Below are 22,547 nucleotides of genomic sequence, written 5' to 3' on the forward strand. Positions count from 1 at the left end.
TCTTTTTATGAAATATTTTTTATAAATAATTCAGTATCTTTAATTGGGCAAATTTATTTACATTAGCAAACTGGCTGTGCAAAATATAATATTAGTATTACAAAATCATAAATTAATAAAAAATCTATATTTTTTCGTCCAAAAGTCTTTATAAATTACTTCCCTCGTTAAAAAAAGAAAATTATGTTTTTTTATGAATGAATGCATGAAGACTGTGTTATTTTATATCATTCACTTACATCACTAAATAATAATTAGATTTTTGGTTAAAAGCTAATTATCTCAAAGATTTGAAATCCTAAATAGCCAACTGCAACAAATTCATTGCCTTGGATACTTTAAACAAGAATTTGAAGTTACTTTACTTTTCCACTAAATACTTACTTCTTTTAACTATCTTCATAAGGATAATGATGTTCTTTTAACTTTCTTACAGATGATATTCTATTTAGCTATGCAGATTTATACTTTCTATGACATTAAAATTCACGATTTTTAAATTCTTTAACATAAAAATCTTAACTTTAAAACTTTATTTTATTTACTTTTAAGCAACAACATTGATTTTAGAAATCCATTATTAGTTTTCACACAGTTTTAAAACATGCATAGAATATTTTTGAAGTAACATCAGTTTTTATTTTGCTTTTATTCGCATAACTATAACTGGTAAAAAAGTTATTTTTCTTTATCATTTGAAACTTTAAATATTTTATTAAATGCATAGTTAAAAATTACCTGTCTATTTTTTGTTCAAAAATAATTCCACTTACACAAAAATAAAAAATAAAAACTAGCAGGCTTTACCCTTATCTTACTCCGCTCACCAACTCTCGTAATTGCTTATCATTCATTCATCATTGTTTTTTTTTTCTTTATATATACTTCCTTAAGCTGCAATATTTTTCACTTTTCACAAAACACATAACATTTTATTTTCAAAATATACAAGTATTGTATTTTATGTAAGAACATTTTGTTAAGCATAATGAAATAGAGGATTTAGTAAATTTGAAAAATAATTATCTCTACTTGAAAAAAAAAAAAACTTAAGGAATACAGATTGTGTAATTCAATTCGAAAAAATAATGAGAAGTAATTTTGATCGTTAACAAGACTTATCAAAGTTTAAATAGGGAATGGTTTTAACGTGATTTATTAAGTTTATTGCTTTTAAAAATGTCAATATAAATATTAAGAGTGATATTAGGCAACATACAAATCTTTCTCTTGCTGTCTTTCGCTACTTTTGATTGACAACAAATTGAGCGCAAGCTTATAAAATAAATTTTTATGACAATTGATAAATAGTCAATATTTAAAGCAAAAAAAAGAAAAAAACTTTAAGAAAGGTATAACGAATGAGTATTTAAATTTGCAATTGCTTTCTAACATATTGGAATTTCAAAACAAAATTCTTGTTAAGTTTACACATAAATCCACTATTTCAGCAAATTGTATTTTAACCAAGTTACCTTTCAGCTAACTACGCGAAGAAAAAGTTTTGCTTAAATTACCGCATTCTATGATAATAAATTTTTTTCAAAACAAAACCATAACTCTGTTAATAAAACCAAGTATTTAAACCATTTATTTGGTAATTTTTTTGTTAAAATGATAGCAGTTTACCGGTTACTCTAGCTTTCAAAATTATAGCTCTTATAACCTCACATTTGGTAAAAAGTATAAAACTGAATAATAAATTTTTCTGAACAAATAGTTTTTATACAGTGCTCTAAACTATCATGGTAAAATTGCGAAATTTTATCACGTTTATCGCATTTCAACTCATATCATAAAATCTAAATTTTTTGTTATTTTTTCCGAAAACATTACTAAACCACTTCGTTCAAAAATACTGGGCTTTTTGGTGTTCCGCTACAGCCAGAAATAAAGTAAGTTTTACAATATTTTGGTAGTTTTGATTAAATTTACTTTTCTAGCAAACATATCAACCACTCGTAGTATTTTTTATTAACAATTAATAATTTTTAAGTTAATTATCGACATTTAAATTTTCTCTACAACTCATCATAATTTCAAATAATAAATCTTATCGTTTTTGCACAGTTAAACAAAATGAATATAACGTGAAAAGAAAAAGAAGAATCAAAAAAAGGTGCGTAAAAGGCTATAATAAAATTGCAATTAATTTTCGAACAAATTTGAATACCGATATTAAGTTTATGAGCAAAATTAGCCTTTACAGCACTTAAAATTTCAAATTAGTATTTGCATTTCTGTGTTCTGCAGAGTACAGTATTTTTTTATACCAGATTTTGCAGATAACAATTTCCAAACTAATAATAGAATAGTCATTTTTCTATTTCATCGCACTCCCTGTCCATTTTTTTATAATCCTTTGTAATTTTATTTTATAACTGTCGTTGAACAGCCGACCCGAATTTAAGCTTACGACTATCAATGTACAATTTTGTATCCTTGTAATTTTGAGTCTAATCCAAAAAATAAGAGAACTCCTGTACAAAAGTATAGGGAGCGAATTGCCTTCATGGAGAACTTTTTCATGGAACTGCACCGCGTTTCCATGGCATGGTGAGGAAAACCTCCAACGGTTAGCAAGACGAAGATGGGACTCTAATCCGCGATGCGTCTGTCACTTGGAATATTTTATGTCAGCCGTGTATGAAATTCATATCAACCAGCAATTCAAATCCTCAAAACTCATTAGTAGGCTAGTGTTCTTTCCCCTGAGCCACCACCGCTTATCCTTCTTAATTTGAAGCTTTTAAATCTTACACTTTTTGTACAGCGAAGCAAAATGTAAAGTTAAAATAGACACCCAAAAATAGCGGAAGGGATCTTCGCTTAGGGCTTTTTTATTTAGAGGGAAACATATTATAACGTATGAACATATAGTAAATATTTCTTTCAGGATTCGGCTCAATAATTTAGTAGTTTTCCTCCCTCTGTTTATGAATTTTTTCATATGAAAAATTTAATAAAAATACAATATATTAATAATTTTTTTTCAGAATATTTTTCGAATTAAAAAGATGAAATCCAGTTTAGAAGTATCTGAGTTACCTCCTCAAAGTAAATATGCTAAAAAATAGACATTTAAATGCATGAATTATTAAAGATCCAACATTTTACACATTTATGTCTAGATGGAATATTTAAATTATACTAATTTTTGAAATTGCGAAATAAGAAGACTTAACATTTTTATTACCATTAATTTTCTTCCTTTTTTTAATAATTTTATTAACAGTGTCTAACTTCTGCCTAAAAAAAAGTTATTAAAAATTTCTTTACTTAGTAAAATAAATTCTAACAAGAAATTTTAAAATAATCCTACTTAAAAATTATTACTATAATGAGAAAAAAAATACTATGATGCTTCTTCAGAGTTTTATAACAGTTAAACATCTGTTTACATATTTGTTTAAGAAATATAATGTGCTTACGTTGTAAAAAATCAAGATCAAGGTTCAAGAAATATCGCAGTGATGCGTGAACACGAAGCTTATTACAAATTTATTAGATAAATTACTCAAATTTCTGAGGGTTCAAAGAATCAAATTTTTTGTTTTTGAATGTCTTTTTTTTTTACCTGCACACAAATAAATATATCTGTTTATATTTGAAGAAACTTGATTAACTTGTATCATGGCGTACTAACCGCGCTATTATCTCAATAGTTGTGAAAGACTCAAATAGTTGTTCGTCATGATTGAAATAATTTACAAACTTTCGACTGTTTAGATAAAAAGCTGAAAGATAAAGAAAGGAGCAGAAAATGATGTTGTGTGGCCTTGATCGTTATGTCCTTTTATTAACCGCAAAAAATAATAAGCTAGAGTGGTACTAATTTGAACAGGACATACCTATGAGTGGTTTACATGAAGCATAAAAGTGAAGCTCTTTCCATTGTGAAGTCTTCCTCATCAAGTAAAGTTGTCTTGCTTATCAAAAATAAGATGTGAATAGTAAATCTAAATTTATTTGTTTTAAATTTAGAGTTTATTAATGTACTTATTTTTTTTTATTTACTTCTGTAATTTTCCATATCCGGTAGAAACACTTTTGTTTGATATTTTTTTAAATTGCATTTTGAGCTGTAAAAGATTTTTACTCTGTATTACTTACGTTAAAACTGTTTTATGAGTAAACTACAAAATATGAGAGTTTTGTGTTGTTAGAGTTTTTATTTTTTCATCTATTTACTTTTTTTAAGGAAAATAAGTAGTTTAATGGATATCTAACCTCAAACGATTTAAAAAAAGTAATTTCATTAAAATGTTAAATAATAATAATGATCAGCATCATTAGCAAAGAAGTAAAAAATGAAATGGATGTTTTGACATTATATTATAATAATACATACTGATTAATTCATATTGATACATAAAAAACATAGATACATAAAAAACTTTTCTTGAGACTATAGTGTTGAAGTTGATCTAATCGATTAAGTTGCTCTCTGACCAATCCTGAAAATTTCCTTTCATATGAACTTGGAAAAAGAAAAAAAAAGGCTGCCGTGCTCACCGAACTTGATACTTGCTTTTTCTCTATATCAAATAAATTTTTAATAAATTTTTTTCTATATCAGAAACTTGAAAGAGATTGTTTTGGGAGTTTAACTTAACGTTTGCTATTCATTTTGCATTTCTGTTCACTTAGAACTTTAAATTACTAAGGTGTGTAGAAAACTATATAGGGATTACAATGGAAGAAAAAAATTAAAATTCGATACTTAATTTGAGAATTTGTAACTTCTAAACTTGATGGGAAAATAGACCAAAGTTACTCTGCAGGCTGCAGGAATGCAACTAAGTTGAAATTTGGCATGCTGCAAGAACCAAGTTTAATGCAGAGTTTTTTTAAATTTTTTTTTCACTTAAATTTTTTTTCTCTATATGATAAATATCTTTCCATTGGAAATTCATCCATTGGAATGTAGAAAAATTTATCTTTTACGAGATTTTCATAACTTAAAACTTCCCTTGACATAAAAATTTACAAAAAAAGAAAAAAAATTAATAAATATTGCCAAATATAAATCTTAACATTTATATAGATGTTTTAAAAAATATTAGGAAAAAAGAGACATAAAAGCAGTTTCGAATATGATCCGGTATATCATATAAGATCATCATTATATATTATTAACAAGAAAAATTATTTCTTGTTTTAATTGCTATTGTCTCTCACATTTTGTGTTTAATTTAATTATTTATTCAAGTACATTTTATTATTTTCAAATCAGCTATCATCTAATTTTTGTTAGGATTCTTAAAATAAAATATGCTTACGCAAAAATTATAATAGTTATATATTTTACGAACAAAATGATTTTTAATCAACTTTTAAGAACAAGGGGAAGGAACGGTTTATGTCCACTGCTTCTGGTTCTGAGAAGAAAAAAAAATTGTGCACGGGCAGAAACTGCATCTTTATTGTGTAATAACTCTCTGCGAGAACCGATTTTTTCCTTGTTTTTATTTGCTAAACAAAGTTATCTTCAAAATACAACTAATGGCAATACAATAGTAATTTTATAAAAGAAAGGGGGACATAAACAGTTCTCCTCTTTTAATCTACAATCATGAATGACAAGCAACTACTGGGGCTGATGAGCAAAACAAACAGGTAACGGAGCCTCCCAGTAGAAAAACAAAAGGATGCTTACAAATAGTCTATGACGAAAAACTATTATTTGTGAGTGTATGATGCACATTTAGAGCAATTTCAAAAGTCGGACTGTGGAGGCTGATGAACTGTAGGCAAATCATTTGCTGCAGTTAAGGTATAAATCATGTCACAATCTAAAAATCATTTTATTAGTGAAATATGTGCATGATGTGTAATTTATCTACTAAGGCGTGTTTTTGAAAAAGTTATTATTAGCATTAATTATTATCAGAATTCTACTTGACTAATTTTAATTTTAAAAGAGTTCTACTAATTAAAAGAGGGGTATGAAAATGATTTTCTTTTGTAGCATGCCCCTAATAAGTCCTAATTACAAAATAATTTTATTTCATCTAAACAATTATGTCTTTTCTGAAATATTGAGATTCTGTATCTTCAACTATAAATTGGAAACTATACTAATATTTCAACTCGATAAAAGTCGAAATTTTGGTACTCTTAACGTTCTTTTTATATTTCAAACAGGGTTCTCCCACTAACTCCAGAGATTTAAAACATTTTACACATACTTATAGTTGTTAACTCCCCCAAAATATTAGTTGCAAGAAATCTTTTTAATGCATGCATAGGAAACATTTTTTCCTAATCAGCAATGAAAATGATTAATTGTGTGTTTATTATTTTGAGTTGCCACTGCAAGTTATGTTTCTTTCATTATTCAATAGTTACTGGAAATGAGTAATTTTTTTAAATGTCTTTTGATTTGAATATTAAATTGATTTAGTAGCAGAAAAAATTGATAACTTTTTTTAAACTATGCTATGACTCATGTACTATTTTCCGCTTTAATTAGAGTGCTACGTAAGTCTTGAATTAAATTATATGATAAATTTAACTATAAAGCAAAATTGAAAGGGAGAAAATTTTAATGTTTATTTTAGTATAATTTGCTATTAAAAAATTGCATTTAAAATAAAACTTTTTAAAATGAAATAATTCTATTTTAAAAAAAACTATTTTGCTCTTTAATTGGTAAATGAAGTTGCTTATTTTTGTATTGAAGATTTTCCGAATGAGACATTTTATGCTATCGCAACACATAAGTTATAAATTTCTTCTCTGCTTGATATGGATAGCGAAAGCTTAAGGTTTGAAGGTCAAGCCCCGGAAATGTTAGTGAAAATTTTACTGTAAATTAGAAAAAGAAAAAAGAGAAGAGCAGGCAAAAAAAATCATCAGAACATCATGAGGGAAGCAGTACTTTCATATCACACATAACAGTTTTATATAACAGTATTTTCAATACAACTTGGGGTTAGTAAAAAAAATATGATTATACTTGGTACAATTATTATATATTTCCTCAGGAATGTCAAGAAGCTCCCCATAAATTAAGTAATTGATTTTCAAACTATTTTACTTTTTTTTTATTTTAGTCATAGATTTCTTTTCGAGTTATAGAGTTCTTTTTTTTTAAAGAAATTCTATTTAAAAAGAATGGTATAATACAATACAGAATATTATAAAAAAGAAAATAGATTTACTCAAATTACTCTATTTATCCCAAGATCATGGAAAAATTTACTTAACTTGCAGCTCATTTATTGATGCTTTCATATGTAACACTCAATTTCTTACCAGATAAATATCAAGTACCATAAGAAAAACAACATTCTTTTTAAAAGTAATTTTCCTTTGAACTAGAAAGGGTAAAAAGGCTTTATTCATAAAAGTTTAAAGTACTAAAAATCAACTTTCTTTATTAATTTTTTTTAAATAAAAAAAGAGTTTATAATTAATTAAAATAAAACTTTATTTATTTGTTCTATAACATTTTAATTTGTTGATGTAAGATTTGTCGTAGTGTATAGCACGGATTAGCTGTCCCCATAAAACATAATGTTCCTTTACGTAATTCTATAGTTTCAATTAAAAAAATAACGAATTTTCGGTTTTAGAGCTCAATTAGTATTTTTCCCCTTCATAGGAAAAAATTAAACAAACTTTACACTCTCAAAGAATAAGAATACTTAAAAAAATGATGTCACGAATTTTTTTTTTCAAATTTAATTTTATAAAAATAACATTAAATTTTAAAAAATAGCATATTAAATATAAAATAGTTTTTTTTAGAGTATTATTGACAGTATTGCGTCACCTATGACTGAAAAGAGCTTTAGTTAGCCGAAATTAATTTTATTAACCATCACTAAGCCATGCTATTTTATGGAAAGGGATTTCCATTTTCTTTTTTACTGTTGTTTTGCCATAATATTTTAAAAGAAAATAATCTTTGATACTGTTGTTCTTATCTTGATTTTTAGCGATTTGATATGAAACTGACTGTTCTAATCTTTTCGAATTCTGAAGAAAATAAAGCCCTCTTTCTCCCTTTGCTGAGGAGGTATATGATGTGAAAGCTAGAAAAAAAATTTCCCTGCCATCTACCGGAAGCTTTTGATAGCACGTCTAAAATAATAAACAGCACCCTCTTTATATGGCATTTAAAAGATTTTTTTTTATTATTATTTCAAATAAAAATATGATGCTACATGGAAAAATATTCCTATGTAAATGAAAAAGAAATATGTTGAGCATTTTAAAAGTATAATTTTGATTAATATAATAAAATAATAAACAGCTTCCTCTCTATATGACATTTGAAAGATTTTATTTAAGTTTTTTTTAAAACTATTTTAAATATAAATATGATGCTACATGAAAAAATATTTTTGCCATGTAAATGAAAATTAAATATGTTGAGCATTTTTAAAGTATAATTTTGATTTTCATTTATATTCTGTACTAAAATTTAAAATAAAATCATTTTATCAGTGAATCATTTTATTGTAAATTGTCTAATATTTTGAAATTCAATTAATAAAAATTCCAAATATTTTTTTATTGTTTAAAAACGAATTTTTAAAAACAGAATTTCTTTAACAATTACTATTTTCAAATATTGCCCCAAAATTTTTTGAAAAAATATTATTGAGTTTATTATACTAGAGTTTTGTTCTAAAAATTTAAACACATTTTATTTATGCAAAACTCTTAAAACCCTTTTTGAATCCTGTTTTTAAAAAGTAAGTAATTAAACTGAGATTTTAAGTTAAAATAAACATTAAATATTGAACATTTAAATAGATGAAAGCAATTTATATAAATTAAAAATGTCCTGTTTTAACATTTATTATAACATAATACTTAAATTGTAATTAAAGTTTTCAAATTAATAAAAGAAAAAAGTATATTTCATAAAAAATCGTTACTTTGAACTAAGAAAATGTATGATTAAAAGGAGGATTTCAACAATTTAAAGTACTTTTTCTTTTTATCTATAAATATATTCATTATTTCTGAATGTCTTCATCATTTCTGAATTGCATATTAATTTTACTTTTAAAGAAGGCTTAAAGAAAGGTAATTATATATATATGTAAATAGTTATAAGTAGTTATAGTAGCTCATTTCAGGCTTCTTCCTAAAATGCTGTAACACAAACAAGAACGGACCTTTAGCTTTTTCCTGCTATTATATGAAATTTTTTTAACTACATGTTTTTACCATCTATTATTAAAATAATAAATTTTTAGGAATCATGTAACATTAAAAATAAATATATCTTTTATCTAATAAAAGAAAAGTCTTTATTTTAAAATATGTGCTTAATGCAACAAATTAAACATTTTATAATAAGCAATTAAAATAAAAACATTTTTCAATAAATTTAAGAATTGTTCTAGTTATAAGTTATAATAATTTTATTTTTAAGCAAAATAGTATTAAATTTCATCAAAAATATTTACTTCAAAACAAAGAATATAAACGAATTTAAATATTATACTTCGAGAAATGCTTTTTAGAATAAAAAATTCTTATAAATATTTATTTAAAAATTTTAAAATATTTAATTTCAAATCGAATTTTTAATCGAATTACTTTTTAAAAATATTTAATAAGCAATTCCAGAATTCATATTTAGGTTATAGCAAATTAATAAAATGCTAACTTTTTAATGTTTAATGTAAAATTTCTGCAAATTTTAAAGAATAATGAAAGTGCATTTTTTAAATCGTAATATGCTAAATATTTTATGGATTTTATTCTTCTATCTTTTTTCAAATTTTCGAGTTAATAAAAAAAATTTATACCAACTCTACACTTTCTCATTATTAATCAATCTATTCATTGTTACTTGAAATTAATAATGGCATACAATGAAGGTCTTGTTACCAATTAATAGTAGAAGGCAAAATGACACTTTTAGTTTTCGGGCCTGTATAAGTGACGGATTATATCTCCGCCTCTTTATGCTAAAAGATAGGAGAAAAACAAAATCGATAAAATATGCTTAATATTTTATTCTTCGTTTATTTTTTTATTTTCTTTCTTCATCTTTTCGAGTTAATGACCAATTTTTTTACCAACTCTGCACTTATTCATTATTAATAAAATAATTCATTGTAACCTTACAATTAATTTATGGTATACATATGAAGGTCCTGTAACCAATGAAGTGCAAACGGCCGAACAGAACTTTTATTTTCCGAGCCTATATAAGTGACGAGTTATACCGCCGCTTCCGATAATACCTCAAAACCAACGGTAACGGACCCCATTGTGTTTGCCGTTACCGTTCCGAAAATGCCAGCTTACGGCCTTACGTTTGCCGTGAGGTGTGTGCTTACTGGAATTATTTATTTTCTTAATCTTATGATAATTTTTACATAATGAAATTAACTTAAATGAAATTATATTTGTTTGATATTAAAGCATGGATCTACATAGAGTATTTAAAAAATGTGGACAAAATGTTGGTTTATTAGAATGAATAGTAGCATATAATAAGGTGTTGAAGATCCTGCTATGTTTTTTTAAACCACTTTAGTAATAACTTCTTTTTAAAAATTCAATAATAAAGAAATTAAATGTTAATTTAGTCTAAAGTGAATTTTTTTCCCACAAATACAAAATTATTTTTAAGCTAAATAAAGTTATTTCATGGATTATATTTAGCTAAAAGCAAATAATGAACTGAAATATCCGCAACTTTCATATTAATTTTTTCAAAGATTATGATGGCTTTTATAGTTACTGAGATTTTTGTAAAATAAAATGTTTTAAATAAGTTATAAGTTAGTGGTAGAAAACAATTGCGTTGTAACTTACAGTAAGGCGAATTTTTTGTAATAAGTTTAACTAAGTTCCTTTGAAAAGTGGTTCAACTAATTAAACTTCTTTTTTGCAACCAAGTTTTATTGTTCTTATTTATTAAATATTGAAAACTGATTTAGAAATAGGTGGTAAAAATAGAAAATCGTCTCAAGAAAGATAAATAATTTACATTCATATTAGTGCAATTTTCAATTTAATTTAAAATTTGCATTATCATTCAAAACTTTACATAAAATTGAAAAACATTCTTATATTATAAAAGTCAATTTTTCTACTTATGCATTACATTTGGATGGTTTGTTCAGTGTCTAAAATAATGTCAAAACATACCTAAATTATTTTAAAAGGCTTAAATTGTATGAAGCAGTGTGACATGAATGCATAAATTAGATATTAAAGATCTAATACTTTTATTTATTCAAACTGTATTCTTGTTTTAATCATTTCTAATTATCCAATTTTTTTTATGTTTCATTTACTTTATATGAATGATGCTTGATAAAAATTTATAAGAAACAATATTTTTTAAAATTAATTTTTTTGATTGAAATGTAAAGTTAATGTGTAAAGTGTAAGTTAAAAACATTTTTAAATAAACTTCATAGCTTATTATAAAGATTGCATCAATGCTAAGAACAAGTTTATGTATATTATAAATAATTTAGTATACTAATTTTATTGTAATATTATATGTGTTTTATGAAAATAATATACTAAAAAAGTAAAAATTATTTTTTACCTAAGGCCAGATGGTATTGGAACTGTGACTGTTGTAAAGTGATATTTTTGCCAATATTGAGGTACAATTACGAATACTTCTTGAAAACCGAATTACTCATTTTAGGTAAATATATTACTCTTTTCTTTATAATTTACTCTAAATTAGCTTATTATTTAAAATCCCCTCGCAAATTTGTTCTCATAAGTTTTGGTTATCCTCTTAGAGGTTGTCTCTAATGTACCCGAGTTCCCTTTTTTTTCTTCGCCCTGGACTTAGTTAATAGCAAACTTTTATCAGTTTATCTGAAGCAGATCATATTGTTTACATTTGATGCAGTATGGCCAATTTTTGAAGTTCTACTCTTAACTCAACTTTTTTTTAAAAAAATTTTAAAATATTGTTTAAATCTATTTATTTCGTAGTTTAGTGTGTGTAATTAAATGCTAAGGTTTTAATTCATGCCTCTAATATTCATTTTAATGTTCCTTTAATTTTTCTTTCAATGCGATTTGAAATAAACTGCCTTTTTTCTTTTTCATTTTTTAATTTTAGTTGATAAATATTCATTATTTCAGGATATTACCATTTAATTTTTAAGAGTTTTTTAATATTATTTTGCTTAAAGTTATTTGAAAAATTAATCTTAAATAATCTTTCAAAAAATTAAAGAAAAAACATCATTTATAGAGCGAATTATCTTTTAAACTTCTGTGATTTCAGAATTTTTTATTTTATCAATTTAAAATTCCAGTTGAAGCAAGCCAGTCATTGGCAAATTGTTTTTATTCTGAAATGAGAACAGAAAAATCAGAAGTATTTATTTCATTTCGACTAAACAATAAAGGTATCTATAGAATATAATTCTGCAGGAAAAAGGAAAAGAATTATTTGCATTTCTGTATTTTTCAGCTATTTTATTGCTTTAACTCTTTCATTACTCTGTTTTTTTAAATTTAACTCTTTCATTACTCTGTTTTTTTAAATTTAAAATCTATAATTATAAAGATGCAAAGTATAACAGTTTTGGTTTTATCTATCATTTCAATTAATGTTATTATAATGCTTTTTTTAATTTATTGTTTTTTTTTCGGAGAAAATAGTAATTTTCTTAAGTCATGAAAAATTCTTGGAATTTGTCATGGAAAGCCATGAATTGAAAATCTAAAATGTCGCAAATACCCTGTGTAAACAAAAAAATTTTGTAAGTGTTTTAAATTAAAATTATATTGACTGTTTTCTATTCCTTCTTTTAAAACAGGTTTACTGGATATAAATATTATGACTTCTATTGTTTTTTTTTTTTTTTTTTAAATTCAGTTTTCTCTACTGTTTATTGTGAATAATCTTAAATAGATGAATTATTGTATATCCTGTGATTAAAGTCAACCCAATTTTGATTACAACATATGGTCAGGTGTAAGTCAACCACTATGTAAACCAAATAGGAAAATTTCTAAAATTAGAATATAAATAAATAAAATTGTTAAATCTCTCTGAATTTGATACGTTTACCCTTAAGTAAAGATGATGTTTGAGACCATCTCCAAAATATAAATTCAATTGTTATTGTGAAGTCTTTTTAAAAGTGTGGAAATAAAAAATTTTTGAATGGGGATTAAAATTATTTTCTGTAAGACTCAGCAGATGAAGTTTTAAATGTGAGATCCGAATAAAGACACTGTTAATTGTACTGAATCTGACAGGTGATCTGAAATCTTTAAATTTGTAGCTTTATGGTCTGTCTTTAAAGTTTCCATTGTGTTATATTTTTTGAAATATATAACTTTTCTTAATCTTAATTTTTCAGAACGTATTTTAAGGAATAGTTTTTTAAAAAACCAATATATGTAAAGAAAATATGAGAGATAATTCAGAATTAATTCTACACAACATAGTAAAAATAGTTTTTGAAAGGAGTAAATTGATACTGAGTTATTCATACATATCTTATAGTTTATAATGCATGAATATTTCACATTCAACGAATGCCCAACTTTACTATAATTGGTTCACCAAGAGTTGGCACTTGGCTCCACCTACTCGGGCGTAGAGTTAATTTTAGCGCAGCATAGGATAAACATTTTCGCTGTTAAAAAGGAGACAACCCTTAATGCGCGCCAAATGCAAACAGTAAATTCTTTTTCACTTACTTACTTCTCTTTATTATCCGCTATTATACCTTTCATTACTCTGGCTAATTGAATATATATTTTAAATTTAAAAACTGCTGCTTTCCCTGCAAAATGTCTCAAAAGGGACTATCTTTTCACTCAAAAGAGAGAAATATCAAATCAGGGTGGCCACCCACCTGGAAAACCTGGAATTATCAGGGAATTTTTTTTATACTGGAAAAAACCTGGAAAAATCAGGGAAATATGGATAAAAACCTGGAAATTTTAAAGAAAAGCTGGAAATTTTTTCTTATACATTTTTTTTTTAATTTCACTAATTTAAATTATTTGCTAATTTTCTTAATTTAAATTGTTTCATCCATTATACCCACATTTTTTAGACGGAAATGTATCACCAAACAGTTAAAATATCATCAACTTACTTTGCTTTCATCAAAATTTGCTCCATTATAACCCTGTTAAACTAGAATACAACATAAAATTCTTCCATGGTTGCTAAGCAAATGTCTTTGATCTCTATGCAGACTATGGGACTGTGCAATTTAGGAAGGGCAAAGATTATGGTGGATGTGGAAGACGGGGTTAGGATTCGGTTTTTGAATTCTGTCCGTGTTCACACAGAATGATTCAAGTTTGTTCGCAATTCGGAGCGGTAATTTTTTTCTATTTTAACAAAATGTTTTTGTATTTTCAACTTTATTAAATTCTCTAAAAATTAGTTGATTATAATTTAATAACAATAGATTTTATAATGCACTCTTTTTCTGAAAGCTTTTGAACTCCCATTCAAAGAAATCTGTAAATTATTTTTTCTCAGCAAACCAACCAATCACACATTTCATTTTAACCTTTTATAGTATATTTTTATTTTGAAAAAAGTTTTTTTTTTAGAACTAACTATATATTAATATCAAATTTTACGGTTTTGTTGGTAAGTATTAGTTTTTGATTCAAAATTTGAATTGTATAGTTATTACAATATGGAAAGTTTGTAAATGCTGCTTGCATTCCAGAGATGATATTTCAAAACTATTCATCTTTTTACCTAAAAAATCTGACAATGACTAAGGAATATATAGGAAACATATTAAATGATGTATATACATAAAATAGAATTTTTTTTCTTCATATGTGTTTAGTCAGAAGAAGGAAAACAAAACTTAGTGTTTTAGTTCTGCACTGTACAAGATTCCAGTTGTTCAAACAAAAACAATTAACTATGCTAAACTAAAAAACTGTGTGTTTAGATTGGAATTCTTTAAATGTTTTAATTTCAAATAAGGAAAAAAAAAATCAAAAAAGTATAAATTTAAAGGAATTTTTTTTATTTTTTTTCTTCTATAGAGTATAGAACTGAAAATTAGACAATTTTACAATTCTGACATTTATTTTTTTATGCTGAATCCCTTAAAATAAAAATGTTATTTTAAAATACCATTATTTAAAAATTTGACTTGAGATATTGGTTTAAGGAAAATTTGATCAGTGAATTTCATAAAAAGCTCTGGTAAGATGAAATACAGTATACAGTACAGCTTTATATTGAAATGTAATTAAAGTGATTCACAAAAGTGTTGATACACTTATGACTTTCAATGAAATAAGACTATCCATTAATTAAAATAAATCTTTCAGAATATATATTTAAGGATAAAAAATGTGTTCTAATCTTTACAAAACTGAAATATTTTAAATGACAATATGAAATATTTTGAAAACAAAGGAAAAGTTTATTTTTAAGGAATCAATCATCAAAAAGTGACAAAAACTTTATCCCACAAAAGTCATCATACACTTTTAAAGAAAAAACTCAGTCTATTAGTAAATCTAACTTTTCGTTAAATTAACATTTAGTGGAGTTTCTTTTAACATCTACAATAGCTTTTAAAGGTTGAAAATACGTGTAACTAGTTTTTTTTTGTCAGGTGAAATTCGTGCAGAATATTTTTTTAAAATTTTTATAGAAACTTTTACAGCACTCAATTGCAAATTTATGAATTTTTCCACAAAATTTATAATTTTAATCTCTGATATGAAGTCCTTCTTTTAAGCATTGTATAACATATTGCGCAGTTCAATTGAATACAGTAAACTAATTTAACATATTCATTACTGATTTACCTCTTATAAAGACAAATAATCAAATTTGGTCTATTCTATTACGACCACAGGTCATTTTTGAATGATAAAATAAAATATTACGGAGTTAGCAAGCAAAAATTAAAATATAATTTTGCTATTATAGGTTTGATACTAAATTGCTAATAAAGAAATGAAAAATAATTAAATAAAAAAAGCAATTGACAATAATTTTAATTCTGAGATCCAAAACATTTAAATGTACGATGACTTTCGTGGGGTAACATTTTTGTTACTATTTGATAAAAAAAATTAACGTTTGCTTTGTTTTTAAAATATTCCGTGCAGTTTTGCTAAGAATAGATTATACATCTTATTATCAAATACCCATTGTGAAATATTCATTTTAATTATTGAATTTTTATTTCCTATTTCAATATAAGTTATAAGTGAGTGTGCACTTTTGGGAGCCACTGTAATTATTAAAAATTATTAATATATAATCACCTGAAACGGTTTTCTTTTTCTTAATGAAAATATATTAAACAATACTTATACAAGGTTTTATTGGTTATTCTGATTTTGTGATTTTGTAGGTACACTTTAAGCAAATACTACTTAAAGTAACACATTAAATTCAATAAAAACAATTAAAATTATTCAATAAAAACAATATATTCTGCAAGCTAAACAAATTATTTTCTCCACGTCTTAATTTTTTAAAAATTAATGTTGTACCAGAACATTAAAAAATAATAAAAATATATCTTGTAAAAAATAATTTTTTTTTTCAAGATATGTTTAAAAAAATGACATTTTGAATAAGATATTTTTTAATGCAGACACTCTTCTTGTACACAGCCTACACTTTATAAGAAAAAAGGAAAAAAACACAAACCTGGAAATTTTAAGATTTTTACCTGGAAAAGTCAGGGAAATTTGAAATCTGTTTTGAGTGGCCACCCTGTCAAATTTATGAAATATTTAATGTTAAAAAAAATACACATAAAGATTGCGAAATAAATATTTTTCTCATACGATTTCCAAATAGCAACCTTCTTCAGGTTTGTTAACATCCTTTTCCCAAAAAATAGCAAAATAGTATCGTTGGAAAACCACGTGATGGAGGCGGAGCCAAGTGTCAACTCCTGTTGAATGAACTATACCAATGTATAAGTCGAACCCCCCTGATTTTTGTAAAATTTTTGGAATTTGAAAAGTTTACTTATGCACCAGGACATGCAATAGTAATGAATAGTTCTTTCCATTGAAATATTTTATTTTTAAAAAGTGAGTTTTGACAGTTTAAATTTAGAAATATTAGTGTGTTTACTGTATATTTTCATATCAAAAGGACAAAAATGTGTTTATGCATGTATCAGGTCTACTTTGATTTCATCAAGATAGGACTTTTTATTTTCAGTGCTGTTGCTGAAATTTCTTTATTTTATTTTAATGTGTTTTTTGGTGAAAAATACTGAGGTTTAGTAAAATGCTTCACAAGTATTTTTCTTAAAGCAAAAATATGCAAATTTTTTTTAAAAAAAATATTGCTGACTTATATATTTAACAATCATTCTAATTTTTGAAGCTAATTAAGCCTGTGTTAATATCCGAAGAAAACTCTTTTAGAATTAAATAAACCTTTCTTACTTTAAATGTATTTTTTTATAAATTATATATATTAAAAAAAAACTTTCTCTTAAAATTAATAGCTTTTCGCTTTTAAAAATAAAGAAAGAATACATAAAAATTTTGTCAATCAAACTCATCTATGCTTTATTCATTTTGTTTGCTTTTTAAAAAATGTCCTTTTTTCTTGTTATAGCAAAATTAGGATATAATTGTGATGAATACAGATGTTTCTATTCCAGGTAAAGCAAAATTAAATTTGCAGAATTCAGAAATTTATTTAAACCAAAATGAAAGGAAAGAATAAAGAAGTGTGACAACATGCTTTTAAAACTTGAGAAAGTATTCCTTTCGGCCTATCTCTCTTTCTCAAAATAGAATTGTCATTGCTTGGTGGTTTTTGCATTTGAAACCAAGCAGTTTATGTCATGTCCTACACTATGGGGATTTGAAGATTGCTAATTTCCTAAAAAAACTATAAAATAAGAAGTATAAAATAAAATGTTTTGAAAAGTATAGGATTCATCCAAAAATTTTGAGTTCATCATCACTTAATATGATCTTATAGTGCTTTTTATCTTTCTTTTAGAGGATAATTCTTACTTTAAACAACTTGCTAATTTTTAAACTACGTCCTGAATATAAATTTTCAACCTTCAGTCATTTCTGATCTACATGTATATTTTCTTTATAATTTGTGTTGGCGCAACTCTTTCTTTCTTCTTTTCTTTTGTTCCTTTACTCTTTGTGCTATATTTGACTTTGTGTAGAAATTGAAGCTGCAAAACAACAGCAGCAACACCTCCTGAAGAACAAGAAACTTTAGAGTTTGCTAATTGAGCTTAAAATTTACATTTTTCCAGTTATTCCTTTTTGTGTTGTGTTTATGTAACTGCATGTAATTTTCATTTAAAATAATGTTCTTTATGTCACAAAAAAGTTCAGTTGTTTTGGAATCAAAGAAAATTTGGGTGCTTTAAAAAAATGAGAGTCAACTATATTCACTAAAAATTTTAAACCGATTTTGTTTTTGAATAGTTGAAAAAGTCGTTTGATTTTTATGTATTGATAAAACTTAATAGTTGAAAAAGTTCGGTGTCTAATATTTCCAACTTACTATCAAATTGATCACAACATAGCAAATTTTAAATATGAATATCCTTCTTGTTCAATTAACTCAACAATTCATTTTAAGCAGTTGGTACCTATAATGTATATAAATTTCTCCTCTACAACGTCATCAATAATGCAAAATAAATAAACCTATAGATAAGGGTAAAACAAAAACATAAGAGTAAAATTTTTTGGAGAATCATGAAATTAAAAAAAATGGGAGTTCATAATTATGATTTCAAAGTTTACCCTCATCCTGCACTCAGGGGTGGAAGATCAAGTTTGTTATCCTAGACTGCTTATTTAAAATATTGCTTAAATCGTGTTGAAATGAATTTTACTTGTGTGATTATTATTTAAAACAATCCCTTTTACAGACAAAACACATTTGCTTTTATATGCTTTATGAAGTTCTTTTGTGTTATTTATAACTATTATTTGCTATCAATTATTTTTATTATTTGCTAAAGCATGTGTAGCTACTTGTAATATTAAAAACAATGTAGCTTTGATAATAATATTTTTAATAAATTATTTTAAATGTTTGGTGAATTCTATTGCTAATTCTTAAATATATTTTAATTTCAGCTGTTGTTGATTTCTTTTAAACTGTAATGTCACATTCTCCAAGATATGACTGCAAAACGAGATCCTGGAAGAAAATGATAAGTTTAATTGGAAGGTGTATTATCCCATTTTTGGTTCGACTATGGTCAAAGAAAATTTGAAAATGCTAAAGAAAAATTCTCATGTTTTGCTACTGCAGGATGGGAGGTTGCTGTGACCTTTCATACAGTTTCACTCTTGGCCATTCGTCATATTTATGAAAATTTATTTTCTCACGTTTTATTTAAATGTGTCTTTGTTTAAATTTCTAATTTTTTGTAGAAATTAAATTGTGAAACTCTAAGGATTGGTGAGCAATGAATAGAAGGGGCATAGCCTTTAATGTAGTTAAAATAAACTAAGAAATATATATATATATATATATAGGCATAAAAATTGGAGTATTAAATAAAACTTAGAGAAAAGAGTGAGATGATCGCTGGAAAAGAACTGCTTTAGAATTTTCAATGACTAGCATGCTAGAGTAGAACCCTCTTCTGATTTTTAAGAGAAACATTAAGAACTAAGCAGCGATAGAAATTACTCATCCATTAAATTTGTGGGAGACTCTTACAAAATTCCTTCGCTGCCATGAGGAGAAAAAGGTGGTGACTAATTTATGCTGTGAATTATCATTAATTTTAAACTAATCATTTTTCTACATCTGTTTATATGCTGATTTTATTTTATTTATTGACTTGGAAAAATTAGGCGTAAAGTCACGTTTACTATATCTGTATTTATTTTATTATTCATCACTTCAATTACTTCATTATTGACCATAACAAGCTTATGAATTGTGAAAATATTAACAACAAAATGTCTTTTTTTCCATATAAGGTGATAATTTACTTAGTCATTTATAATTCAATCAAATACATTTCATTTTCAATTGCCAATTAGTAGTATAAATTGTCTTACCATATTAAGTAATGCTTTATCATTCTGTATTTATACTCATTTAAATTTTGAAATTGAATAAAAGTATTAGAACAAACGATAAAATTTATATTTAGCTTATTGGTTTTATTTAACTATTTTTTCATTATTTTATTTCAAAAGCATCTTTTTCTTGTCACACAATATATTTAAATTTTTATATATCTCAATTAATTATTAAATATTTTCTTCAAACTTCAATCTCTGTTTTTTATCCGCGCATTCTGTTAAATTGATTTTAAATAAATCTTAGTTCGGGAACTAGGTTATTATTATTTTACAGATATAAACTTTTATTTTTCTTCAATAATGTATTTTTTCATGGCATGCATATCAGTAACTAAAGTTTACCATTTACTAAATAAGCAAGTAAGGTTTAAGCAATTAAAGTCTATCCTGTCCTACGTTTAAGGCTCTTGATTTTAATTTTTTAAAGAAAAATTTTCTCCCCAGAGAATATTGTTTTTATTTATTTATATTTTAAAGAAGCATATTTTTTTTTATGTAAGATGCTTGAATCCTTTTTTTCTTAAAAATTTTTTGTAAAATATTCTTTAGTGAGAGAATTTGTTATCATGAGTGATATTGAGAAATTTTAATAATTTAGCTTTTTATTTATTTATTTCAGACATTTTTAATAATTTTTTGTGTGGCTTAGTTGTTTTTTTTTTTAAGAAGATTTTATTAGTAAACTTTAATTCTTCAAGTAAACAAGTTCTCGAATATTTTAATATTTGTTTGATTTTACACCTTCTTTTAATGGAGTGAAAGGTTTTAATTCTAAATTTTTCCTTAAATTGAGTGGTTTCGTTCCTTTTTTTTTAAGAGTATGTTTTTTATATAACAAGACTTTATTTATTTTTAGCAAAAATTATATGGAACACAGTGAAAGAGCGTCCGGCAACCTAATTCCATACATTTCCCCATGGAAAGGCACTGCCACGCGTGTTTCGGAAGCAAGGATTGGGACCCTTGGCTAATCTTTCACAATCAAGTTTATTCTAGTTTGATTTTCCATAAGAAAATTAATTCAATTTTATGTCAGAGAATGTGAATTATTTATTTTTTGTAAATATATTACTTTTATTTTACAAACCTACTTAACTAGCAATAAAATATTTATTTTCTGAGATCATATTTTAAGTTTCATGTATTTTAAATTTGTTTTCTTTGTAACCTATTTATAATTCCTGATTCCTCTTTTTTTATTTTAGCATTTCTTACCTTCAGTCACCATACTTTTACATAAATGAAATTAATTAATAAGGAATTTTGCATACTTTGCCCTATTTTATTTGAGTGATTCTATGTATTCTTTAACCCTGTATATGTTTATTGACGAATATGAATTACTCAAAACTTTCACAAGAACCAACTTTCAAAATGTGTAATTCTGCAATATCATGCCATGACATGACGTATCATTAAATTTCCACCATTATTCAACTGTATCACAATTTATGTTGGGATTGGCTTTTCACCAGAAAATTAATTCTTGAAAGCATTGATAGCTCAATTAAAGATATAAAAATTAATTTACTTTCATTTTATGCTTTAAAATTTATTGTAAATATATAATGTTAAAAATCATGTTAAAATGAGAAAAACTAAAACAAAACTTGACATGTAATAAATTTTTTTGCACCATCAGAAATATTCAAGGACAATGATTGACATAACACGAAGTCTAATTGAGAGTATTGACCTGTAGTACACATATAAAAGAAGTATTTAAATAATTTCTGGAATTAAGCTGTGCTCCGTGCTGCACAATTTATTTTCTCATTTTAAAATGAGCTGAAAATTTGTGATTCGTTTATTTTGTTCAGCTTACTTAGTATGTTACCTAATGTATCTCTTATCTTTCATGAAATAAATACTTATAAATAGCAAAACACTATTTGGGCTTTTTTAAACTGTGTCTTTAATTTTGTTCAATGCATATTAAGTCTAATGAGTGTTCACATAAATTAGTTTATGTGAAATATTTATTTATACATTTTAAAAAAAATGATGTAGAGAGAATTTCCAAATTTCTAAAAAAATGAATTTATAAATCTTAAAACATTTGCATTACACCTTTTTCTGGAGCCTGTAGTGTGAGGACTAATTAGTATATATTTGTACTGGTTTTCACGATGGAAGCATGTAACAAATTAAATAATTTACTTTTAACAAAACAAGGTCGTTTTTGTTTTTCATAAACCAGGAAATCCCTCATAGGAAAGAGTGTTCATAAATGAGTCAAATTTCAGTTAGTTTTGGAATATTTTCGATTTGATTTCTATAGCTCAAAATTGTATGTTTATTTTATATATTTGGTTATCTGAAAAATTTATAAAAATTGGATTAGAAAATGCTTACTGTAAATAATAGATAAACAAAAAAATAGAAATTTAGCCCATTCAATTCCAACACGTGAGGTTGAATGTGCCATTGATTAGTTATGAATGGGCCACATGAAATTCTATTAAGAAGTAAGTATCAACTTCTTTTTTTGACTAAATATAACAGATAATGATTTA

The 22,547-nt window shown here is 25.2% G+C and overlaps 1 protein-coding gene across 7 annotated transcripts in view; it reads left to right on the plus strand.

The window, feature by feature from the left end:
• LOC122273032 (DENN domain-containing protein Crag-like) overlaps positions 1-21,917 on the plus strand; it is a 66,110-nt gene extending 44,193 nt beyond the window's left edge. For 5 of the 7 annotated variants that reach the window (XM_087155265.1, XM_087155271.1, XM_087155266.1 and 2 more), the window contains 2 exons: positions 11,545-11,644; positions 19,066-20,091. The gene's annotated coding sequence lies outside the window, so the exon portion shown is untranslated. Of the gene's footprint in view, positions 1-2,996; positions 3,058-11,544; positions 11,645-19,065; positions 20,092-20,887 lie in introns of those variants that run through there. The other 2 variants (XM_087155269.1, XM_087155270.1) reach the window with 2 other exon arrangements.
• Positions 21,918-22,547: the final 630 nt, after the last annotated feature.

The sequence above is a fragment of the Parasteatoda tepidariorum genome, chromosome 11, assembly GCF_982258835.1.
Source record: "Parasteatoda tepidariorum strain Cologne lab strain chromosome 11, Ptep-v5.0, whole genome shotgun sequence".
In the NCBI taxonomy this organism is placed as follows: Eukaryota; Metazoa; Arthropoda; class Arachnida; order Araneae; family Theridiidae; genus Parasteatoda; species Parasteatoda tepidariorum.